Here is an 8,431-nt window from a genome sequence, read left to right as displayed (position 1 = left end):
TGATGGCGTACTTCAGTCAAAGTCTGGGTGGGGCAGCTTTGGAGTGGTACACCCGCCAAGATGTTGGCAGGTGGTACACGTGGGATGATATGGCTTAGGCCTTTGCCAGGCACTTTTAGTATAATATAGAAATTGTCCCAGATCGCATGTCCCTCGCCAAGATACAAAAGAAGCCTAATGAAAGCTTTAGGGAATACGGCTTCAAATGGAGATAGCAAGCTACCAGAGTCCATCCTCTCATGGAAGAAAAAGAGATGGTCGAGTACTTTCTTCAAGCTCAAGAACCAACTTACTTTGGGCATTTGATCACGGCTGTGGGTAGGTCTTTTAATGATGTGGTAAAAATGAGAGAAATGGTAGAAGATGGGCTGAAGTCTAGCAAGATCATGAGTTATTCTGCTTTAAAAGCCACAACACAAGCAGTTCAGAACGACACAGGAAGCTCGCTGGGTCAGAAGGAACACGATGATGTTGCCATGTTCATTTCAGAGTCACAACATGGACCAAAGGGTACACCTCACCAATATACCCAGCCTCAACTCCAACCCCAAACCTATCCCCGAGCTCCACATAATCCACCTCAGTATTATCCTCCGAACAATGTCTGGTCATCTGCCCAACCACTAGGTCACCGCATAATGCATTCTTGCCTTCACAACATTTTCGAGCACCAAACAACCCAAGAAAATAGGGGCAGGGAAGGGAACAAAGGCAAAGAAATAGTTTCACACCAATTGGGGAGTCCTACACAAGCTTATTTGAAAAGTTAAAGCATTCTAGCCTGATTGAGCCGCTCCTTGGCTATACTCCAGACCCATATGCAAAAGGCTTTGATCCTACTGTACGATGCATGTACCACTCTAATGTCCAAGGGCATAGCATTGAAGATTGTCGTTCCTTGAAAAGGGAAATAGAAAGAATGATTCAAGAAGGGGTAATTGTGATCAATGACAGTGACAGGGAGCACGCGAACCCTCTTGGGAACTTGTTGACTGAAGTTGATGATATTGAAGTTGGTAATGGTCTTGGTAATATTGATGAGGAACTCAGTGGCTAAGATGTCGTACTTGGTAATTGAAAAGACGCTCCATTTCTTGGTCAGCCGGAGAGGAGTTTTGGTGATTTATTTTGTTGTCATTTCTGTTGTCCGGGTTATTTTCAGGGTTGTAATCCGGATATGGTCTTGTGACTCAAACCCTTCTATCCTTTTATTTTTGCCTGGTTTGTTTAGCCGTAGTAACTCCTTTAGTGTTGTCTAGGTTGTTCCAAGTTTGTAACCCCAGTTTAGTGTTTGTTTTGCTGTTCAAAAGCCTTCACCATCTATCTAATGCAAGTTTCCATTTTCTGTTCTTTATGGTCATTTTGTTTAGTTCTCTTTTCTTTTTACAGTTCTTTCCCTGTTGACTCTAATGACATGACATGCATGCGTAATTCTCAGCCTAGTCTTAAAAAGAGAGTCAGTTTAGTCATGAAGCAATAAAACAATTTTATAGATGATAGGGACATTTGAGGGAAATAAGTAAAGGCATTTTGAGATCATTTCAAGCCCGAATTGCGTGAAACTGGGGCAGATAGAACATAGAGAAACCCTATTGAAATGCATCCTTCCGCATCAGGTTGAAGCCAACAGCAAGTTTGCCCCAAATTGACAGGGGTCGTTCATGGTAATGAGAGTGAGGGTGTTGTCTAATGGTGCTTTGTAATTAACAGATATAGAAAGCGAATGCGTGGATATGGTTATCAAGTTTGGTACAATCAAAAGATGATACAAATGTTTTCCTTGGTTTGTTTAATTGTGTAGTTTGCACTTGACATGTTTTGGAGATTGGAATGACGAAGGAATTTTGTTCTTCTATCTAAACACTTTATCCTTCGTTACCCCTTTGAGCCTTATTTATTTTCTTTCATACTCCTCTTTCGGAATCAGTAGCAAAGATAAGAAACGCAAGCGTGAAAGATAGGTAAAGAAAAAAGAGAAAAGAAAAGAGATAAAAGAAAAGAAAAAAGACAACAAAACAACAAAAAGTGAAAAAAAGAGAAAGAGGAAGAAAAAGGAAAGAAAAAAAATACAACAACAAAGGAATTTCTATGTCATGAACTACGTTCGACCTGATTCCTTTTAAGGATACGTAGGCAGCCTCACGATTCAGTCTCATAAAAAGAAAATCCAAAAGTACCCAAGCAAGAAACTGGGGCAGAAGTTGTGGTAGTTGTAAGAAATCCGATTCCGAAAGTTGTAATTTTGAACCCAATTGAGTTATTTTGAGCCTTTTGATACCCTTTCTTCCTAACTCCATACAAAAGCCCACATTACGGTCCAAAGAAAGACCTTTCGACCAGTCTTCGAGACATGCCAAGTCGAGAAAGCAGAGGTGATTCATATAAAGGGCAACACTCTGGTTCAAGCAAAAAAAAGGAGAGAATCTTATTGGTGAAAACCCCCACGGGTACCGTAAAGGCGATGAAAGCTGAGAGAAATAAAAAGTGAGAGAGTCTTATTGGTGAAAACCTTCACGGTCATCTTGAGGCGACTGTAATATGAGAGAAAAGAACAAAACGAGAGAGGCTTGATGGTGAAAACTCTCCGGGCACTACAAGCCGAATAAGGATTTGCTTCACAGAATATGCCACAAGTGCATGTCATGGCCATTAGAGTTGGTATCCGCGTCTGATAGGTTTCTACTTTATAGTTTTCTTGTTAGGAATAATCTCTTCCTTTTGTCCTATACTCTATGCCTTTTGTCTAGGTTACTCCCTCTCTTTGAGTCTGTTTGGTCAAAACAAGTGAGAAATGACTTCAAAATTTGCCACCAGCTTTCCAATTGCACAAAATGGGGTCTGGCTAACACATCAAAGTGTCACAAGTCAGGAAAATCAACAAGAGCACTGAGATGGTAATAATCAACATACTTTGGGATCCTTGTGAAACACAAAGGTTTTGTACATATCAAGTCATGGACAATGCAACAGGTGGATGGTATTAGATGAAAAAATCAAAGGTATCTTCTGTGGTAAGATTGACAAAAATGGTTACCCAGTGACAAGCGAGGTTTTCCAAGTAGAAATCAAAACTAACATGGCAAGTGAAGGAGCAATAGACCTCAAGGCCAAGGCCAGTGGTTTAATTCAATAAAGAACAACATACGCACTGAGTGGGTGGCAATTGTCGTACTTTGAGATTCATGTGAAAACACAAGGGTTTGGTAAATGTCGGTTTATAAGCAATGCAACAGATAGAGGGTATTGGGTCTGAACGGAGAAGAGGTATTTTCTGTGATATGGGTGACAGAGAAATTGGTTAGTCAATAAGCAAGCAACGTCTTTCAAGGTGAAATCAAAGTTATAATGGCAAGTGAAGGAGCAATCGTCGCAAAGTCAAGGCCACAGACCAACCACCATATTTAAACTCACAAGTTTTCTTTGTCTGAAATAGGGACAGAAGATGTGTTCATATCAAAGCTAGGAAGCTTGAAATTTTCAGGTGTAATGCCCCAATTCTGCTTACGCAAAGGCTATTGAGAAGATCACACATAACCCGTAGGAGATGCACTTCCTAGTATGGGTTTTCAAGTTATATTTTGTTGTAGGAGACGCACTTCCTAAACTGAGATTTTACCCTTTAGGAGATGCATTTCCTAGTTTGGATCATATGAGTTTGAGTCATTGATGGTTTTACCCCTAGGAGACGCACTTCCTAGTCTAAGTATTCCAAATTACATTTTGTTTTAGGAGACGCACTTCCTAAATTGATAGTTCATCCGTAGGAGACGCACTTTCTAGTTTGAGTCATTGATGTTTCACCCATAGGAGATGCACTTCTTTGTCTGGGTAGTTTAGGTTATATTTTTGTTTTAGGAGACGCACCTCCTAAATTGAAATTTCACCCCTAGGAGACGCACTTCCTAGTCTGGGTAGTTCAGGTTATATTTTTGTTTTAGGAGATACACTTCCTAAATTGAGATTTCACCCTTAGGAGACGCACTTCCTAGTCTGGATAGTTCAAGTTATATTTTTTTTTAGGAGACACACTTCGTAAATTGAGATTTCACCCCCTAGGAGACACACTTCCTAGTCTGGGTAGTTCAGGTTGTATTGTTGTTTTAGGAGACACACTTCCTAAATTGAGATTTTCTCCTAAGAGACGCACTTTCTAGTCTGGTTCATTTAAGTTCATTCGTGGGAGACACACTTCCTAGTTTGAGTCATTGAAGTTTTACCCCTAAGAGACGCACTTCCTAGTTTGGGTTTTTCAGGTTATATTTTTGTTTTAGGAGACGCACTTCCTACATTGAGCTTTCCCTAGGAGACGCAATTCCTGGTTCCACGCACTAAAGTTATACCCTTAGGAGACGCACTTCCTAGTCTGGGTTTTCTTTAGGATACACTTTTAGGAGACACACTTCCTAGTTTGGATCGTATGAGTTTTAGTCACTGAAGTTCTCACCCCTAGGAGACGCACTTCCTAGTCTCGGTCATTTAAATCTATTCCTAGGAGACACACTTCCTAGTTTAAGTCATTAATGTTCCACCCCTAGGAGACGCATTTCCTAGTCTTGGTATTTCAAGTTATATTTTGATTTACAATATTGCTGACAACTCACAAATCTTCCTAGTGCAAACTGGGGGAAGAAAATTTTCTTTGTTTTGTCTATTTTGTTGTAATCAGGCACCCACCTGGAGAACAAGGGGAGACAACTCAAGTTTCTAGGGAAAGCAGTTTCGAAGGAAGGCAGTTCAAGTTTCAGGGGAAATGGTTCAAGGTGCAAGGGAAAATAGTGTCAAGTAACAAGAGAAGACGGTTCGAGTTCAATAGTCAGGCGTCCACCTGAAGAAAAGGAAAAGCATCTCAAGAATACCATTCAAGTCAGCCACAAAGGAACTTATGAGGAAGATACAAGTCAACAAGGCAACAACAGTCACAAGATCAAGTTTGGAAATAAATCTTTGTAAAGCATAGCTTAGTCTAGCTTCTTCATTTTTGTCATGGTGTAATAAGGGGGTCACTAGGCAGTATCAGCAGCAGCAACAACAGTAACAGCAAAACCGCAGCTTCATGGTAGTCCCAGCCGCCAAAACTTCCCGAACTACATTGATCTGATTCCTTTATAGCCAAGGATATGTAGGAAACCTTTGAAGCAGAGGTTCGGTCAAATCTTTCAAAAAATGCTTCTCACAGAGTGTTCAAACAGGCAAAAATCGCTCGTGTCCGCTCACTTTATCTTTGCACGAAAACTCTTCGTGTTTCCGGACAAAGAGGGGCAGCTGTGAGCACGTGATTTTTGCCTCACACAAATTACTCCAAAAGAATTTCCAAAATTAGGTCTTTTCTTTAATTATTTGTTATTTTTAGGAATTATTGCGTGATTTTTCTGATTGTTTGCATACATTTGTGGGCATGTTTAATTTTATTAATGCATTAAAAATACAAAAATATAGCATTGGCATTTAAGATTTGATTTTATATTTGTTGGAATTAATTAATAATTAGGAGTTTTACAAAAATGAAAATTCAAAAAAAAAATTAATAACATATTTTTGTAATTTTAGTCAAATTATGTGATTTTCTTTTAATTTGGAATTTAATTATTTGTGATAATTATTAGTTAGAATTAATTAGTATTTTAAAGTTAATTTGGTGTTTTATAATTAATTAGGATTTTAGTTTTAATTGTTGAAAAGAAAAAGGAAAAGAGAATAAGAAAAGGAAAATCTGGTTGGGCCAATTTAGCCAGGCCCAAAACCAAAACTCAGTCAAACCCATTGAGAATAAGAAGAGAAAAATCTGGTTGGGCCAATTTAGCCAGGCCCAAAACCAAAACTCAGCCAAACCCATTGAGAATAAGATGAGGAAAATCTGGTTGGGCCAATTTACTAATTGAGAAGCTTCTAATAGTGGTAGGGTAGTATTTGCATTATCAAATTAACTAAAAGCACTAATTGAGTGGACAATTAAGTGGATGATTAAAGAAATAAAAAGTTGAATTGGTAGTGGAAAATGTACTTATTGAATGCCCATTTAAGGGAGCTGAAAATCAGATTAGAGAAGAAAAAAATAGGGGGGCAGAGAGAGCGGTATACACTCGATATACACTCTAGATACACTGGATATACAGGGGCAGAGATCTAAGAAAACTTGGAAGAGATTCTGAGAGATGGAGAATATTAAAAGAGGGTAGAAGGTTAGGAAATTCGGAGAGGAAGAAAAAAAGAGGGGGCGGAGAGAGCGGTATACACTAGATATACACTATGGATATACTGGATATACAGGGGCAGAGAGCTAAGAAAACTTGGAAGAGATTCTGAGAGAGGGAGACAAGAAAACATTCTGAAAATACTGGAAAAAAAACTGGAATTTACTGTATCATTGATTTCTATTTTTTGGTTTTCAATTTCGAATTGGTTGAAACCATCTTTCATATACTGTTTCATTGAACTATTTGGGGTTAATAGCTGGATTAAAACTGGGACTGTTTTGTTGCTGCTGGTGATTGTTGTTGTTTTTACTTCTGATCTCACCTCCTTTTGACTTTCATTTCTAGGTATTCCTTCATACCCTTTGCTAACAAATGAAGTGCCACAAGTTGGAACCAGATTGAATTTGTATACAGATTTGGATGTTCGAATTGGAATTTGAATAAGAGTCTTGTTTGAATGTTAAATTCTATTAGCTTCTGTTGTTTATACTTTTGTTTTCTTGTTATGATTCATGTGTTAAGTTGTCCAACTGTGCTCAAGGTATAGATTGTATACAACAATAGCTTCTGCTGAAATTTTGGCTATGTATGTATAGATTGTCTGGTCTTAACTGTAACCAATTGATGTTTCCATATAGTTTATGCCTTAGTTTTAAAGGGGATTATTGTTGATTGATATATATAAAGTTCTTATTCATGCCCCGACTCGTTTTTCTCCCCTCCTCAATGGTTAAAAAGATTATGAGAGATCACTGGTAGGTATGGCTTCAGGGATTCAATCCTGAAGTCCTTGCTTGCAACTGGCGTTGCCAAAATATTCAGGCCCTTCCGCTAATAAAATGGTTTAATAAAGCCTTGTTGTTTGGAAGGGACTTCTCAAGTACTTTAGTGTTAAATAATTAGGGTCTTAAAAATGGAAATTTGAGGCAAGCCATAGTTAGACACTTAGTAACAAATGGCTCTTGTGTTAATTTCATAATATAGAGGTAAAATAATAAATATTCCTAGAGAAACCTTTAGGGCCGTTTAAAATATTATCGTGATTGTGGACATGTTCGCGTGATATAATTACGAATTTTCAAAAATAAATTAAGGTTCGCGTCCGCGCGACTTTGACTAAGTTTTTTTTTTCTTAAATAAATTAAGCGTTGTGAATTGTGTACACGTACATGTGACATGACTCTTGACACGCCAAACCACACGAGTATACGTATGCGTAACTCGATAATTCTTTAAGTACGAGTAAATCACGTAATTAAAAGCGGTAAAGGTAAAAATGCATGTAGTTTCTAAACACATAATTAAATAATTTAAGCCAAGTATAAATGGTTAAGCGACCATGCTAGAACCACAGAATTTGGGAGTGCCTAACACCTTCTCCCGGGTTAACAGAATTCCTTGCCCGGATTTCTGGTTCGCAGGCTACAATACAGAGTCAATCTTTTCCTCGATTTGGGATTCGAACTGGTGACTTGGGACACCATAAATTATCCTAAGTGGCGACTCTGAATCTTTAAATAAACGAATCTCATTTCGAATAATGTCATTTTAATTGGAAAAACTCCCTTATATACCTTCGGGTGTAGGAAAAAGGAGGTGTGACAAGCACCTCTGGCTTCTTTTTCTACTCCCGTATCTGTGACTTCTTTTTTGCCGATCTTGGCTGTTTCCATTCCTCCCCATGCTGTTTTTACTACTTCTACTGTTCCACCTTCGACAACTCCTCCTCCACTTACTCACTGTGCTGAGGTTGGCTCCTCAAGTAGGAGTAGTGATGTGAGGCAAGTGATTATTGAAGTCCCCGCTGAGGGCAATCTTTTGAGGAAATCGGGTCAAGCAAATATGTGGCTAAAGTCCTTAATTGGTCCTATTGAGAGAGCCAAGCTAGAGAGCCATAGTTCCTTGACCTTGGTGGATGATATTGTGCATGCTTCTTTAAAGGTATTCCCCTTTTTTTAACTTTTACTTTGTCATTTTCCTATCTTTGGGATTCTCATTCCCTTTCCTTTTCCTTTTTTCAGGCCAATCTCATCGACACGAAGATGATGAAAAGGATTACCCTCTCAGAGCAATTAGTGTGTGACTATCAATTAGAGGCGTACAATTGGAAGGAACAGTATGAAAGTCTTCAGATTGATGTGGAATACTTAGAAGTAAGTAAGAGTACCTTGGAGCAGCAAGTACGGGCCTTAATTTCGGAGTTGGCAGTTGAAAAGGCTTCCTCAAGTCAAGCAGAT

This window comes from Nicotiana tabacum, chromosome 6, assembly GCF_000715075.1.
Source record: "Nicotiana tabacum cultivar K326 chromosome 6, ASM71507v2, whole genome shotgun sequence".
Lineage (NCBI taxonomy): Eukaryota > Viridiplantae > Streptophyta > Magnoliopsida > Solanales > Solanaceae > Nicotiana > Nicotiana tabacum.
The sequence above is the reverse complement of the archived record's forward strand: the minus strand, read 5'-3'. Positions refer to the sequence as shown.